General features: G+C 39.5%; 1 pseudogene; it reads left to right on the forward strand.

The window, feature by feature from the left end:
- The first annotated feature begins 2309 nt into the window (after window positions 1-2309).
- On the forward strand, window positions 2310-2789 carry LOC102844190 (annotated as a pseudogene).
- The last annotated feature ends 8852 nt before the right edge of the window (window positions 2790-11641 follow it).

The raw sequence follows: 11641 nt of genomic DNA on the forward strand, positions 1-11641 counted from the left end.
AAAATCAAAGTTATTGATGCCTTTGAATTGTGGTGTTGAGGAAGTATTGAATGTTCCCTGGATTTTTCAAAAGAACAAAAATGTTTGTCTTTGAAGAAGTGCAATCAGGGTATTCTTTAGGGTCAAGGTTGGTGATAATTTTGTCATGTATACTTTGGGCATTTTGTGTGGAGTCACCAGTACTTGGAAAATGACATCATGCTTGGGGAAGTAGAATGTTAAAGAAAGAAAGGTCCTCAAAAAGATAGATTGGCACAGTAACTGCAACAGTGGTGTTGAGCAGGGCAGATATTGTGGTGATAGTAATGTAGAATACAACAAGATTCTATCTGCTTTTCATAGATCACTATAAGTAGCAGTTGACTAGATGGTACCTAACAGCAACAGCAACAACTGAGAGTGATGTACAGACATAATGCAACCTTGACTTAAATCTTATTGTCATCCTACAAAGAGATGAGAAAAGAAATCACCAACTTCATATGGAAAGGAAAAATGACCCAACATAAGCAACATTACTGAAGAAGAAAAAGTAGAAAGCCTCATATTTCCTTTCAAAACCTACTGCACATCCACAGTGATCAAAACAGACTAGTACCTATATAGTGGCTGATACATAGATCAATAGAATAAAATTTAGGTTCCAGAAGTAAATCAATTGACCTGTGAACAGTTGGTCTTTAACAAAGACTAAATGGGGAAAAGACAGTCTCTAACAAATGGAGCTGGCAAAACTGGGTATTTATTTTTTTTCTATAATTATATTTTATTAATTTTCATAAACATTTACAGAGATTTTGGGCTTCCACTCATTCATTGTTGCACTAAAACTGGGTATTTATTTACAGAAAATTGAGACAAGATCCGTATCTCTGACCAAACTAAACTAATCAAGTATAGATTAATGACTTAGGTATAAAATCTAAAATTATAAAAATTATCAAAGAAAAAATAGAGGAAAATTTAATAGCCCTAACCTGCTTGCTGAAACTGAGGAGGACCTGAAGCATTTGCTTTAGGTGGTCAAAGTCTTCAACCTTCAATATGGATTGAAGTTCAACATCAACAAAACAAAGATTCTCACCACTGGGCCAATTGGAAGCATCAGTATGGAAAGAGATTGAGATAGTTAACAGTTTCAGTTTGCGTGACTCCACAGCCAACACCCTTGGCACCAGCAGCGAGGAAAACAAGAGATGAATTGCATTGGGAAAGTCAGGTGTCAGGGACCTCTCCGGAGTACTGAAGAGCAATGACGTCAGGCTGGAGACTAAAATTCGCCTGATCTGGGATATACTGTATACTATATACTATGCATTGTATGCATTGGAGAGTTGGACAGTGGCTAGGGATGATAGAAAGAGAATTGATGCCTTTGAGCTGTGGTGCTGAAGAATGTTGAATATACTATGGACAGCTAGGAGACAAACAGGTTTGTCCTGGAGAGGGTAAAGCCGGAATGCTCCTCGGAGTCAAGGATCCTGAAGCTTCGTCTGACATACTTTGGGCATGTTGTAAGGAGGGACTGATCCTTGGAGAGGGGCATCATGTTTGGGAAAGTGGAGGGACGGTGCAGGAGAGGAAGACCCTCGATGAGATGGATCGATTCTGTGATTGGGGTGGTGGGAATGAGTGTGTCAAAGATGGTGAGGTTGGCACAGGATAGAGCAAGGCTTAGGGCTCTTGTACACAGTGTCGCTCTGAGTCGCAAGGGACTCAATGGCACATAACAACAACACAACAACAATCTAAAGAATCTTGGCCACAGAAATGATTGAATTTTGTATGTTCAATGATTTATTCATAGTTATTACTTTTGTAAAAAAAAAATAAAAGGAATTTTCCATATGGATTTCACCTGATGTACTGTACAGGAGTCAGACTGATTTCATCTGGGGAAAGAATTGTTGGAGAAAGTCAGTATCAACAATCAAAACCAGGCTAGGTGCTGACTGTGGAACAGACTATCAGTTACCCATGTGCAAGTTCCAGCTGAAGTTGAAGAAAATGAAAACAATTCCATAAGTACCAAAACATGACTTTCAGTCTACCTCAACTAAATTAAAAATAATTGTCTCCAGACGGTCTACATAGAGCCTCCATGGTCTCCTGCTTCAACAGTGCTTAAACGGAACCCGGCGATCGCCTGCATCCCCCGTCCCCGGTCATTTCCAGCCAGTCCTCCGTCACCTCCTCACATCAGCACCCCAAGGTCCTCGCCTCTGCTCCAGCGCAGCACAGCCACCGCCTCTCCGCTACTGCCGCGATGAACCCCATGCCCTTCACAGGTGCACCAGAACGACAACGAGATGAACCTGGAGCTCTACGCCTCCTATGTCTACCTGTCAATGTCTTACTACTTCGACCGTGATGATGTGGCTTTCAAGAATTTTGCGAAGTATTTTCTCCAACAATCCCATGAGGAGAGGGAACACGCCAAGAAACTGATGAAACTGCAGAACCAGCAAAACGGCCGCATCTTCCTTCAGGACATCAAAAAACCAGACCGGGATGATTGGGAGAGCGGGCTGAACACAATGGAGAGTGCATTGCACTTGGAGAAAAGTGTGAATCAATCCCTGCAGGAACTGCACAAACTGGCCACTGACAAGAACGACCCTCATTTGTATGACTTCATTGAGACACATTACCTGGATGAGCAGGTAAAATCCATCAAACAACTGGGTGACTACATAACCAACTTGCGCAAGATGGGTACCCTGGACCCGGGCCTGGCCAAGTACCTTTTGGACATGCACACCCCAGGAGACAGTGACAGTGAAAGCTGAGCGAAGCTTTAGCCTGGCTTCCCCACAGCCACAGGGGTGACTCCGTGGTCACTACCAGGATACCTGCATGTCTTATTTATTTTACCTTTTCTATAAGTTGTACCAAAACACCCACTTAAGTTCTTTCGTTTATACTATTCCTTCAGATAGTACTTTGGTAACTAGCTGTTGTGTTGGAGATCTTGGTGGGCCAGAAGTCTGTCTAAGCCATCTTGGCTAACTTCTTTAATCACCATGGTGTCTGCTTCAGTCACATTTAATAAAATGAAACTGACAAGACAAAAAATTGTCTCTTGAATAGATTTGAGGCATTGAATCTTAATGACCAAAGTTCAGATGAGTTATGAGGTGACATAAAAGATATCATCAATGAAGAGAGCAAAAGGTCAATAAAAATAAAGGGGGGGGGGAAGATCACAAAGGATGTCAGAAGAGATTCTGAAAATTGCACTATAACACCAAAGCAAAGAGAAGAAATGCTGAAGTAAAAGATAAACAGAAGATTTCAAAGGGCACCTCAAGAAAACAAAGTATTACAAAATGTAAAAAAAAAAGGTAGAAAAAATGTAGAAAGAGCAGCAGTTGGAGAATAAAAGAGGAAAAAATGCTAGACATTTCTAAATGTGACGTTAATGGTTTATTGTTCAAAATGGCTTTCCTAGCCACTGACTGTCATGTAGATGGGTGTAGATGGGTGGAGACATGCAAATAGAGTACCTTAAGCTATCCACAAGAGGATTGACTAGTTACACCATTAAATTGAGTGGATTCAATATCAGAATTGGGAGAATCTCACCATCAGCAAAGAAGAAGCAGAGAATATAGCATGTACCCTTAGCACCAGAAATTCTTGCACCAGTCAGAACTACAGGAGAGCAGCAGCAGTCCCAACAGAGAACAAAAGATCTGATGTGAGACAGAACTGTCCTTGGTACTGCTACCCCATAAAACCAGAGTTCACCTTAATTTGTTAAAGGATTGGGGGTGAGATAATAAGGGTGTGAGGCACCATAATTGGCAGGATTAAGAAAGTTGCGGCCTAGTGTAAAGAATCTGAGCTGCAATCTCAACACCATGCTGTTTGAATCTGCAAGCTGCTCCGTGGGGGAAAAGGATAGGCAATCTCTTCCATGCAATTAACTGCCTCGGAAAACTGGCTGGAGGGTCAACTATGGGTTGGTTCTGACTCGATGGTGTACAACAACAACAACAATAAGAGCTTTGTAGAACTTGCCTAAAGCCATGAAACTGAAGGCAAAAAGGCCTATGAGCATTATTTGAAATCTGTCTTGACTTAGAAATCATATCCTATTACCAATTGAAATTTTATCTTTTTAACTTCCTTAATAAGCCTCATAATCTTAAGTATGGTTCTGTGTGTTTTGTGAGCTATTGCAACAAATTTTGAACACAGTAGAGCAGAAAGATTGATATCAGAATTGGTGTAAAGAGATGCAAGAGAGTAGGAGACATGCCTGATCTTGTGGTAATAGTTGATGATGATGATGGGGCAGTTTCCACTTGCGGAGCTAGTAGAGGTCAGATGTGGGTATCCCATGCAGCTGTTGCTCATTTAAAATCAAAGTTGGAAGATCTGCAAACAGATGAAAGCCTCACGATGCAACACAGAGAAATTCTATAAGCAAAATCTTGAATGATCCAGAAAGCATAAAAAAATGGAAAGAATACAAAGTCACTGTACCAAAAAAGAATTAGTTGACACTGAAAAATTTCAGGAAGTACCATGTGAACAAGAGCTGATAGTAATGAAGGAAGAAGTTTAAGCTGCAGTGAAGATACAGGCAAAAAAATAAGTCCTCAGGAATCGATGGTATAGCAATTGACATGTTTCAGCTAACAGATACAGCTCTGGATCTGTTATGCTGGTCAATACCAGGAAATTTGGAAGGCAGGTACTTAGTCGACTGGAAGAGATCCATATTTGTTCCCATTCCCAAGAAAGGTTATCCAACAGAATGTAGACATTATCAAACAATGTCATTAACATAATAGGCAAGCAAAATTTTGCTGAAGATCATTAAAAAATGGCTAGAAAAGTACATTGAGAGTGAACTGTAAGAAATTAAAGCTGAATTTACAAGAGTCTGAGGCATCAGGGATCTCATTGCTGATGTCAGATGGATCCTGGGTGAAAGCAGAGACTAGCAGAATAATAGCTATTTAAATTTTATTGACTATGCACAGAAGAGTGTCTATTTGTGATTAATTTGATATGCCAAGCTTTGACTGTGTGGATAATAACTATGGCTAACACTGAAAGTTCAAGCTATTCTGAAAGAATTGGCAAAAACAAGGATGGCATACTGATTGACATATTTCAACAAATAGATGCTGCACTGGATATGCTCACCAAGTTGTGCCAAGAAATCTGGAGGACAACCACTTGGCCAACTGACTGGAAGATATTTATATTTGTTCCCATTCCAAAGACAGGTTATCCTACAGAGTGTGGAAATTATTGAACAGTATCATTGATATCACATTTAAGCAAGATTCTGCTCAAAATTATCCAAAAACGACTGGAACAGCACATCAACAGAGAAATGCCAGATGTGCAGGTGGGGCTTAGAAGAGGCTGTGGCATTAGGGAAATTACAGCTAATGTCAGATGGATCTTGGTTTAAAGCAGAAAGTACCAGAGTAATGTCTATCTGTGTTTCATTGGCTATGCAAGACGTTTAACTGTGTGGACCACAATAAATTGTAGCTGACTCTGAGAAGAATGGGAAACCCAGAACACTTGATTGTGCTTATGTGAAACCTATGCTTGGACCAGGAGGCAGTCATCAGTACAGAGCAAGGGAACACTGCATAGTTTAAAATTGGGAAGGGCATGCACCAAGGACTTGCCTTATCTCTATGTCTTTTCAATCTATATGCAGGACAGATTATCTGGGAGGCCAGGCTCTAAGAAGAGAAATGTGGCATCAGGATAGGAAGTAGACTCATCAACAATCTGAATTATGCAGATGACACAACCCTGCTTGCTGAAACTGAGGAGAACCTGAAGTACTTCTGTAAAAGGTCAAGGACTAAAAAAAAATAAAAAAAAAGAAAAAGAAAAAAGGTCAAGGACTGCAGCCTTCAATACGGATTGAAGCTCAGCATTAAGAAAACAAAGATTCTTACCACTGGGCCAATTGGCAACATCATGATAGATGGTAAAGAGACCGAGATTAACAACTTTAGTTTGCTTGGCTCTACAATCAACACTCTTGGTACCAGCAGCCTGGAAATTAAAAGATGAATTGTACTGGGAAAGTCTGCTGTAGAAGATCTCTCCAAAGTACTGAAGAACAATGATGTCAGTCTGGAGACTAAGGTATTCCTTATACAGGCCATGTGTCAATTATTTTGCAATTACTTGCTATGCATCAGAAAGCTGGACAATGAGTAGGGAAGATAGAAGGAGAATTGGTGCCTTTGAGCTGCAGTGCTGGAGAAGATTGAATATACCATGGACTGGTAGGTGAACAAACAGATTTTTCCTCGAGACAGTGAAGCCAGGCTGCTCCTTGGAGGCAAGGATTCTGAAGCTCCATCTGACATACTTTGGACATGTTGCAAGGTGCCATCAGTCCTGGAGAGGGACATCATACTTGGGAAGGTGGAGGGACAGCACATGAGAGGAAGACACTCAATGAGGTGGATTGATTCAGTGACTGGGGGTAATGGGGCTAAATGTGTTGGAGACAAGATTGGCAAGGAATAGGGCAGGGTGTAAGGCTGTTGTACATAGGGTCGTTATAAGTCGCAGGTGACTCAATGGAACATAACAGCCACAGCAACATTGAGAAGAATGTGTATCCCAGAACATTTATTTATGCTTATATGAAACCTATACCTAGAAAAGAAAGTTATGGTCTAGACAGAGTAAGGAAACACTATACTCTTTTTTTTCCACGTTTTATGATCGGCAAATGTGTGTGTCAAAATTTGTAATAGTTTCTCCAGACCTATTCAATCTGTACACTGAGAAAATAATTTTAGAAGTTGGACCCTACGAAGAAGAATGTGGCATCAAGTTAGGAGTAAGAGTCATCAAAATAGATATGCCTTATGCAGATGACACGACTTTGCTTGTTTAAAGTGAGGAGGACTTGAAACACTTGCTGCAGAAGTTTAAGAACCACAACCTTCAATATGGATTGTATCTTACATCAAAACCACAAAAATCCTCAACATTGGACTGAGAGGCAACATCATGATAAGTGGAGAAAAGATTAAAGAAGTCAATGATTTAATCTTGCTTGTATCTACAATCAACACCTTTTGTACCAGCAGGAGATATATTACATTTGCAAATATCAGGAACCTGTCCAAGTTACTGAGGAGTAACAACATCATTTTGAAGACTAAAGTGTGCCTTGCTATGAGCCTGAGATCTGAATAATTAATAGAATGACAGAAGAATAATTGGTGTGTCTGAGTTGTGGTGCTATAGAAGAGTAGTGAGCATTCTGTGAACTGCCAAAAGAACAAACATATATGTCTTGAAGAGGGTGCAATAAGAATGGCCCTAGGAGGCAAGATGGAAGCTTTATCTCATGATCTTTGGGCATGTTGCTAGGAGAGGCTATTCCTTGGAGAGAGAGAGACATGCTGCTTGAAAATGTGGATGGTCAGAGAAAGAGGTAGACACTCTATGAGATGTATTGACACAGTGACTGCAGCAATGGGGTCAAGCCTGTCAGAGATGATGAGGATAGCACAAGATAGATAACAGATGGCTCAGGTCTATTGTTCATAGGGTTTCTGTGAGTCATACTGAACTTAAGGATACCGAACAACAACAGCACAATCTATACCATAAATTAATACCAAAGATTAATAAATGTAACTGCCAAAACACAAACAGCAGAGGTTAAAGTAGACAATTGAGACCTGAAAATTAAAACCATGACCATTCAGAGATTTGGCAGGTGGAATTTATGCAGTCATATTAGTATATGCTGTAAATACATCCAATTATATAAATAACTGCAAAAAAGGATGATGGTGGTACATATCTTAATCATAAACAAATGACTTGAGAGAATGAATTGCTGGTTCGAGGGCATTAGAATTTTAGTTTTGGAGGATGTAAGGGTCAATTCGCTTAACACAGCCTGAAAAGTTAGAGTTTTCCACTCTATTGACAAGTAGCAACTTGGGACTTACAAGCTTGTGAGCAGCCATCTAAGATGCAATTACTGTTTTTTTCCTTTCTGTAATGAAGAATAAGGGAGGAAAGCTAAGGCATAGAAAAAAAATTAATAGAAAATACTCATCAACCATGTGAACCTCAACTTCCACGATCCTGAGAAGAAGAACTAGAAGCTATCTGGTTACCACTGTTGATCACTCTAAAAGAAGATTCTGGATGTTATTATTTTAGGTGCCTTCAACTCAACTACAATTAATAGTGGTTCAATGGATAATTGTTGTTGTTATGCATAGTTGAGTCACTTGCGACTCATAGTGACCTTATGTATAACAGCTCTGAACCCTGCTCTATCCTGAGCAAACTTTTTCGTCTCTGACACACTGACCCCCATTACCCCAGTCACGGAGTAAATCCACATCATTGAGGATCTTCCTCTCTTGCATTGTCCCTCCACCCTCCCAAGCATGATGTCCCTCTCTAGGGACTGATCCCTCCTTGCAACATGCCCAAAGTATATCAGACAAAGCTTCAGAATCCTGACCTCCAAGGAGCAGCCTGGTTTCACTGTCTCCAGGAAGAATCTGTTTGTTCTCCTAGCAGTCCATGATATATTAAATTGTCTTCTCCAGCACCACTGCTCACAGGCATCAATTCTTCTATCATCCCTACTCATTATACAGCTCTCTGATGCATAGCAAGTTATTACAAAGACCATCCCCTGGATTAGGTACACCTTAGTCAGTATGGCTACTTTGCTCTTTAGTACTCTGAAGAGGTCCCTGACAGTAGATTTTCTTTTGATTTTCTGGCTGCTGCTACTAAGAGTATTGATTGTGGAGCCAAGCAAATTGAAGCTGTGAACAATCTCTTCATTGTCTATCATGATGCTGCCAATTGTCTCAGTGATGAGAATCTTTGTTTTCTCGATGTTAAAGAAATTGGCAAAAAACAAGACCCCAGGAAACAATGGTATATCAATTGGCATATTACAATGAACAGATCCTGCCCTGGATGTGCTCACCAAGTAGTAACAAGAAATGTGGAGGACAACTACCTGGCCAACTGATGAAGATATCCATATTTGTTCCCATTCTAAAGAACAATGATCCGATACAGTGCAGAAATTTGAATGATATCTGTAATGTCAAATTCAAGCAAGATTCTGCTGAAAATTATCCAAAAACAATTGGAACAGCATAGCAACAGAGAACTGACAGATGTGCAGGCTGGGTTTAGAAGATGCTGTGGTAAAAGGATCATTATATCTAATGTTAGATGAATCTTGACTGAAAGTAGAGAGTAGAAGAGGAATGTCTGTGTTTCATTGACTATGCATAGACATTTGACTGTGTGAATCACAACAAACTGTAGATAACTCTGAGAAGAATGGAAACCCCAGAACACTACTTGATTGTGTTTATATGAAACCTATACTTGAAGCAGAAGGCAGTCATCAGAACAGAGCAAGGAAATACTACATGATTTAAAATTGGGAAGAGTGTACGCCAGAGATATGTTCTATCTTTTCAATCTATGTGTGAAACAGATCATCTGGGAGGCTATGCTCTATGAGAAGGAATTTGGCATCAGGATTAGAGGAAGAATCATTAACAACTTGCATTATGCAGATGACACAACCTTGCTTGCTGAAACTGAGGAAGACTTGAAATTCATGCTGCAGAAGGCCAAAGACTGCAAGAAGCTTAGCAACAAAAAACCCCCACAGAGTCTCAATGAATAATAGATGTAAGCATTACCCTATCTTGTGACTTCATGATCTCTGCTATACTCAAGCCCATTGTGGCAATCACTGTGTCCATCCATCTCCTTGAGTATCTTATTCTCTTTCATTAACCTTCTACTTTTCCCAACATGATTTTCTGTTTCAAAGACCTCTTTTCATACCATACCCAAAGTAAGTGATAAGAAGTTTCACCATCATTGCCTCTAAGGAACACCCTTGTTACACTTACTCCAACATTTAGTCCTTTGTTCTTTTAGAAATTCAATACTCTTTTCTTCTTTGGACTTTCTTAGTCATTACCCAGCTTTAGATGCCTAGGAAGTAACTGAAAGCACCATGGCTTGCCTTAGGGGCACCTTAATGTTTAAACTGACATGCATGATCTTTAACACTTTGGAGAGCTTCTTGACAACAGATTTTTCCAAATGCAGGGCATTTTTTATTTCTTGGGTGCTACCATTCAATCTTTTTGGCAACTTCAATCTCTTTTTCCTTTATCATGATATCGTTTATTGGTTCTGTGACAAAAAGTTTTATTTTATTGATATTGAAATGTAATCCATATTGAATATACCAGTTCTTGATAATATAGTGATTCTACATATTCCTTCCATCATTTTTGCTGATTCTTGTGTTATTTAGTATTTTTCAGATAGAACTCTCTAGTTGAAATTTGGGCCTTGAGTTCTTTCTTCAGTTTTTTCAGCTTACTACGTGCTTTCTCCCCAGTGAGTTTTCTAGCTCATGGTTTTGCACAGTTTATTATAACACTTAGTCTTCTCAAGTAGCTCACTGACAATGAAAAGGTACGCTGCTAATATCCACCAGCTTCTCCACAGGAGAAAGATGGACAATTTCCCCAACTATGATTTACTGCCTCTGAAAAGCTGCAAGAGGATCAGCTATGAGTCAGTTCCAGCTCGATGGTAATCAAGATCAGCAATATTCGAGAGCCAGTTCAGAGTTTCATCTGGTGTGGAAGCAAATGAGAGCACTTCCGAGTATACAACAAGACTTTGCCCCCTTAAGAGGAAAAGCTTGTTAAGCACCTGACAGGAAAATCTGCAGGTCAGCAAAAGGAAAAATCTTTTGCATGACAAAGTTATAAAACTATGAGAAATATGCTCCTTGTTACGTATTTCCAGAATGCTGAACTATCCTAATCTTAGAGCATACCTCTGTTAAACAAAGCATCTCTTGGGGCTGAAATACACTTCCAAGCAACTGGAAGATTTGGGTTGAAAACATCATTGTCATGGAAAGAATCATGATTATGTCTGTGCTTTCTAAAAAGAAGTCCTACAGTCACTTTGGAAATAAGTATTCTGTTCTTTATTAAGATTAACAACTTGCTAGTTTGCTAGATATTAAAGTGTGAAGACGTGATAGAGTTCTAAAACCTTGCTCCTCGACTTTGTCTCTGTCTCTTTTTTCCTAAGCTGTCTGAACTCTCTTTCAAGCACACCCTGGTTGTTGAGCTGGACTAGACAATCTGATATCCATTTTAACCTTCTATTTCTTTACTCTTTTTAAGGATGTATGATGTACTCTTGTATGATGTCTCTCATGTAATTCCACAACTGAATAATAATATTGAGTTAAGAATATGGGTTTCAGAGTTAGACAGATCTGAAATTGAATTCTGGCTCCTGTATTTATTAGATAAAAAAAATGTTAGGAAATATACCCTGAGAATACGAGAACTGAGGCACAAACTGAGATTTGTACACCAATGTTCACGGCAGCAGTATTCACTATTTCAAGAACATGAAAACAGCCCAAATGTCCAACCACAGATGAATGGATTGAGAAATTATGGCACATTCACACAGTGGAATACTATGTAGCATACAGAAGTAATAACTTTTTAAATTATTATCTAACTTGGGATGGATTGGGGAGCATTATGCTGAGTGAACTAACTCAGTCCCACAAGGATAA

The sequence above is a fragment of the Elephantulus edwardii genome, unplaced genomic scaffold (assembly GCF_000299155.1).
Source record: "Elephantulus edwardii isolate Elephantulus edwardi_28Jun2011 unplaced genomic scaffold, EleEdw1.0 scaffold00050, whole genome shotgun sequence".
Classification (NCBI taxonomy): Eukaryota; Metazoa; Chordata; class Mammalia; order Macroscelidea; family Macroscelididae; genus Elephantulus; species Elephantulus edwardii.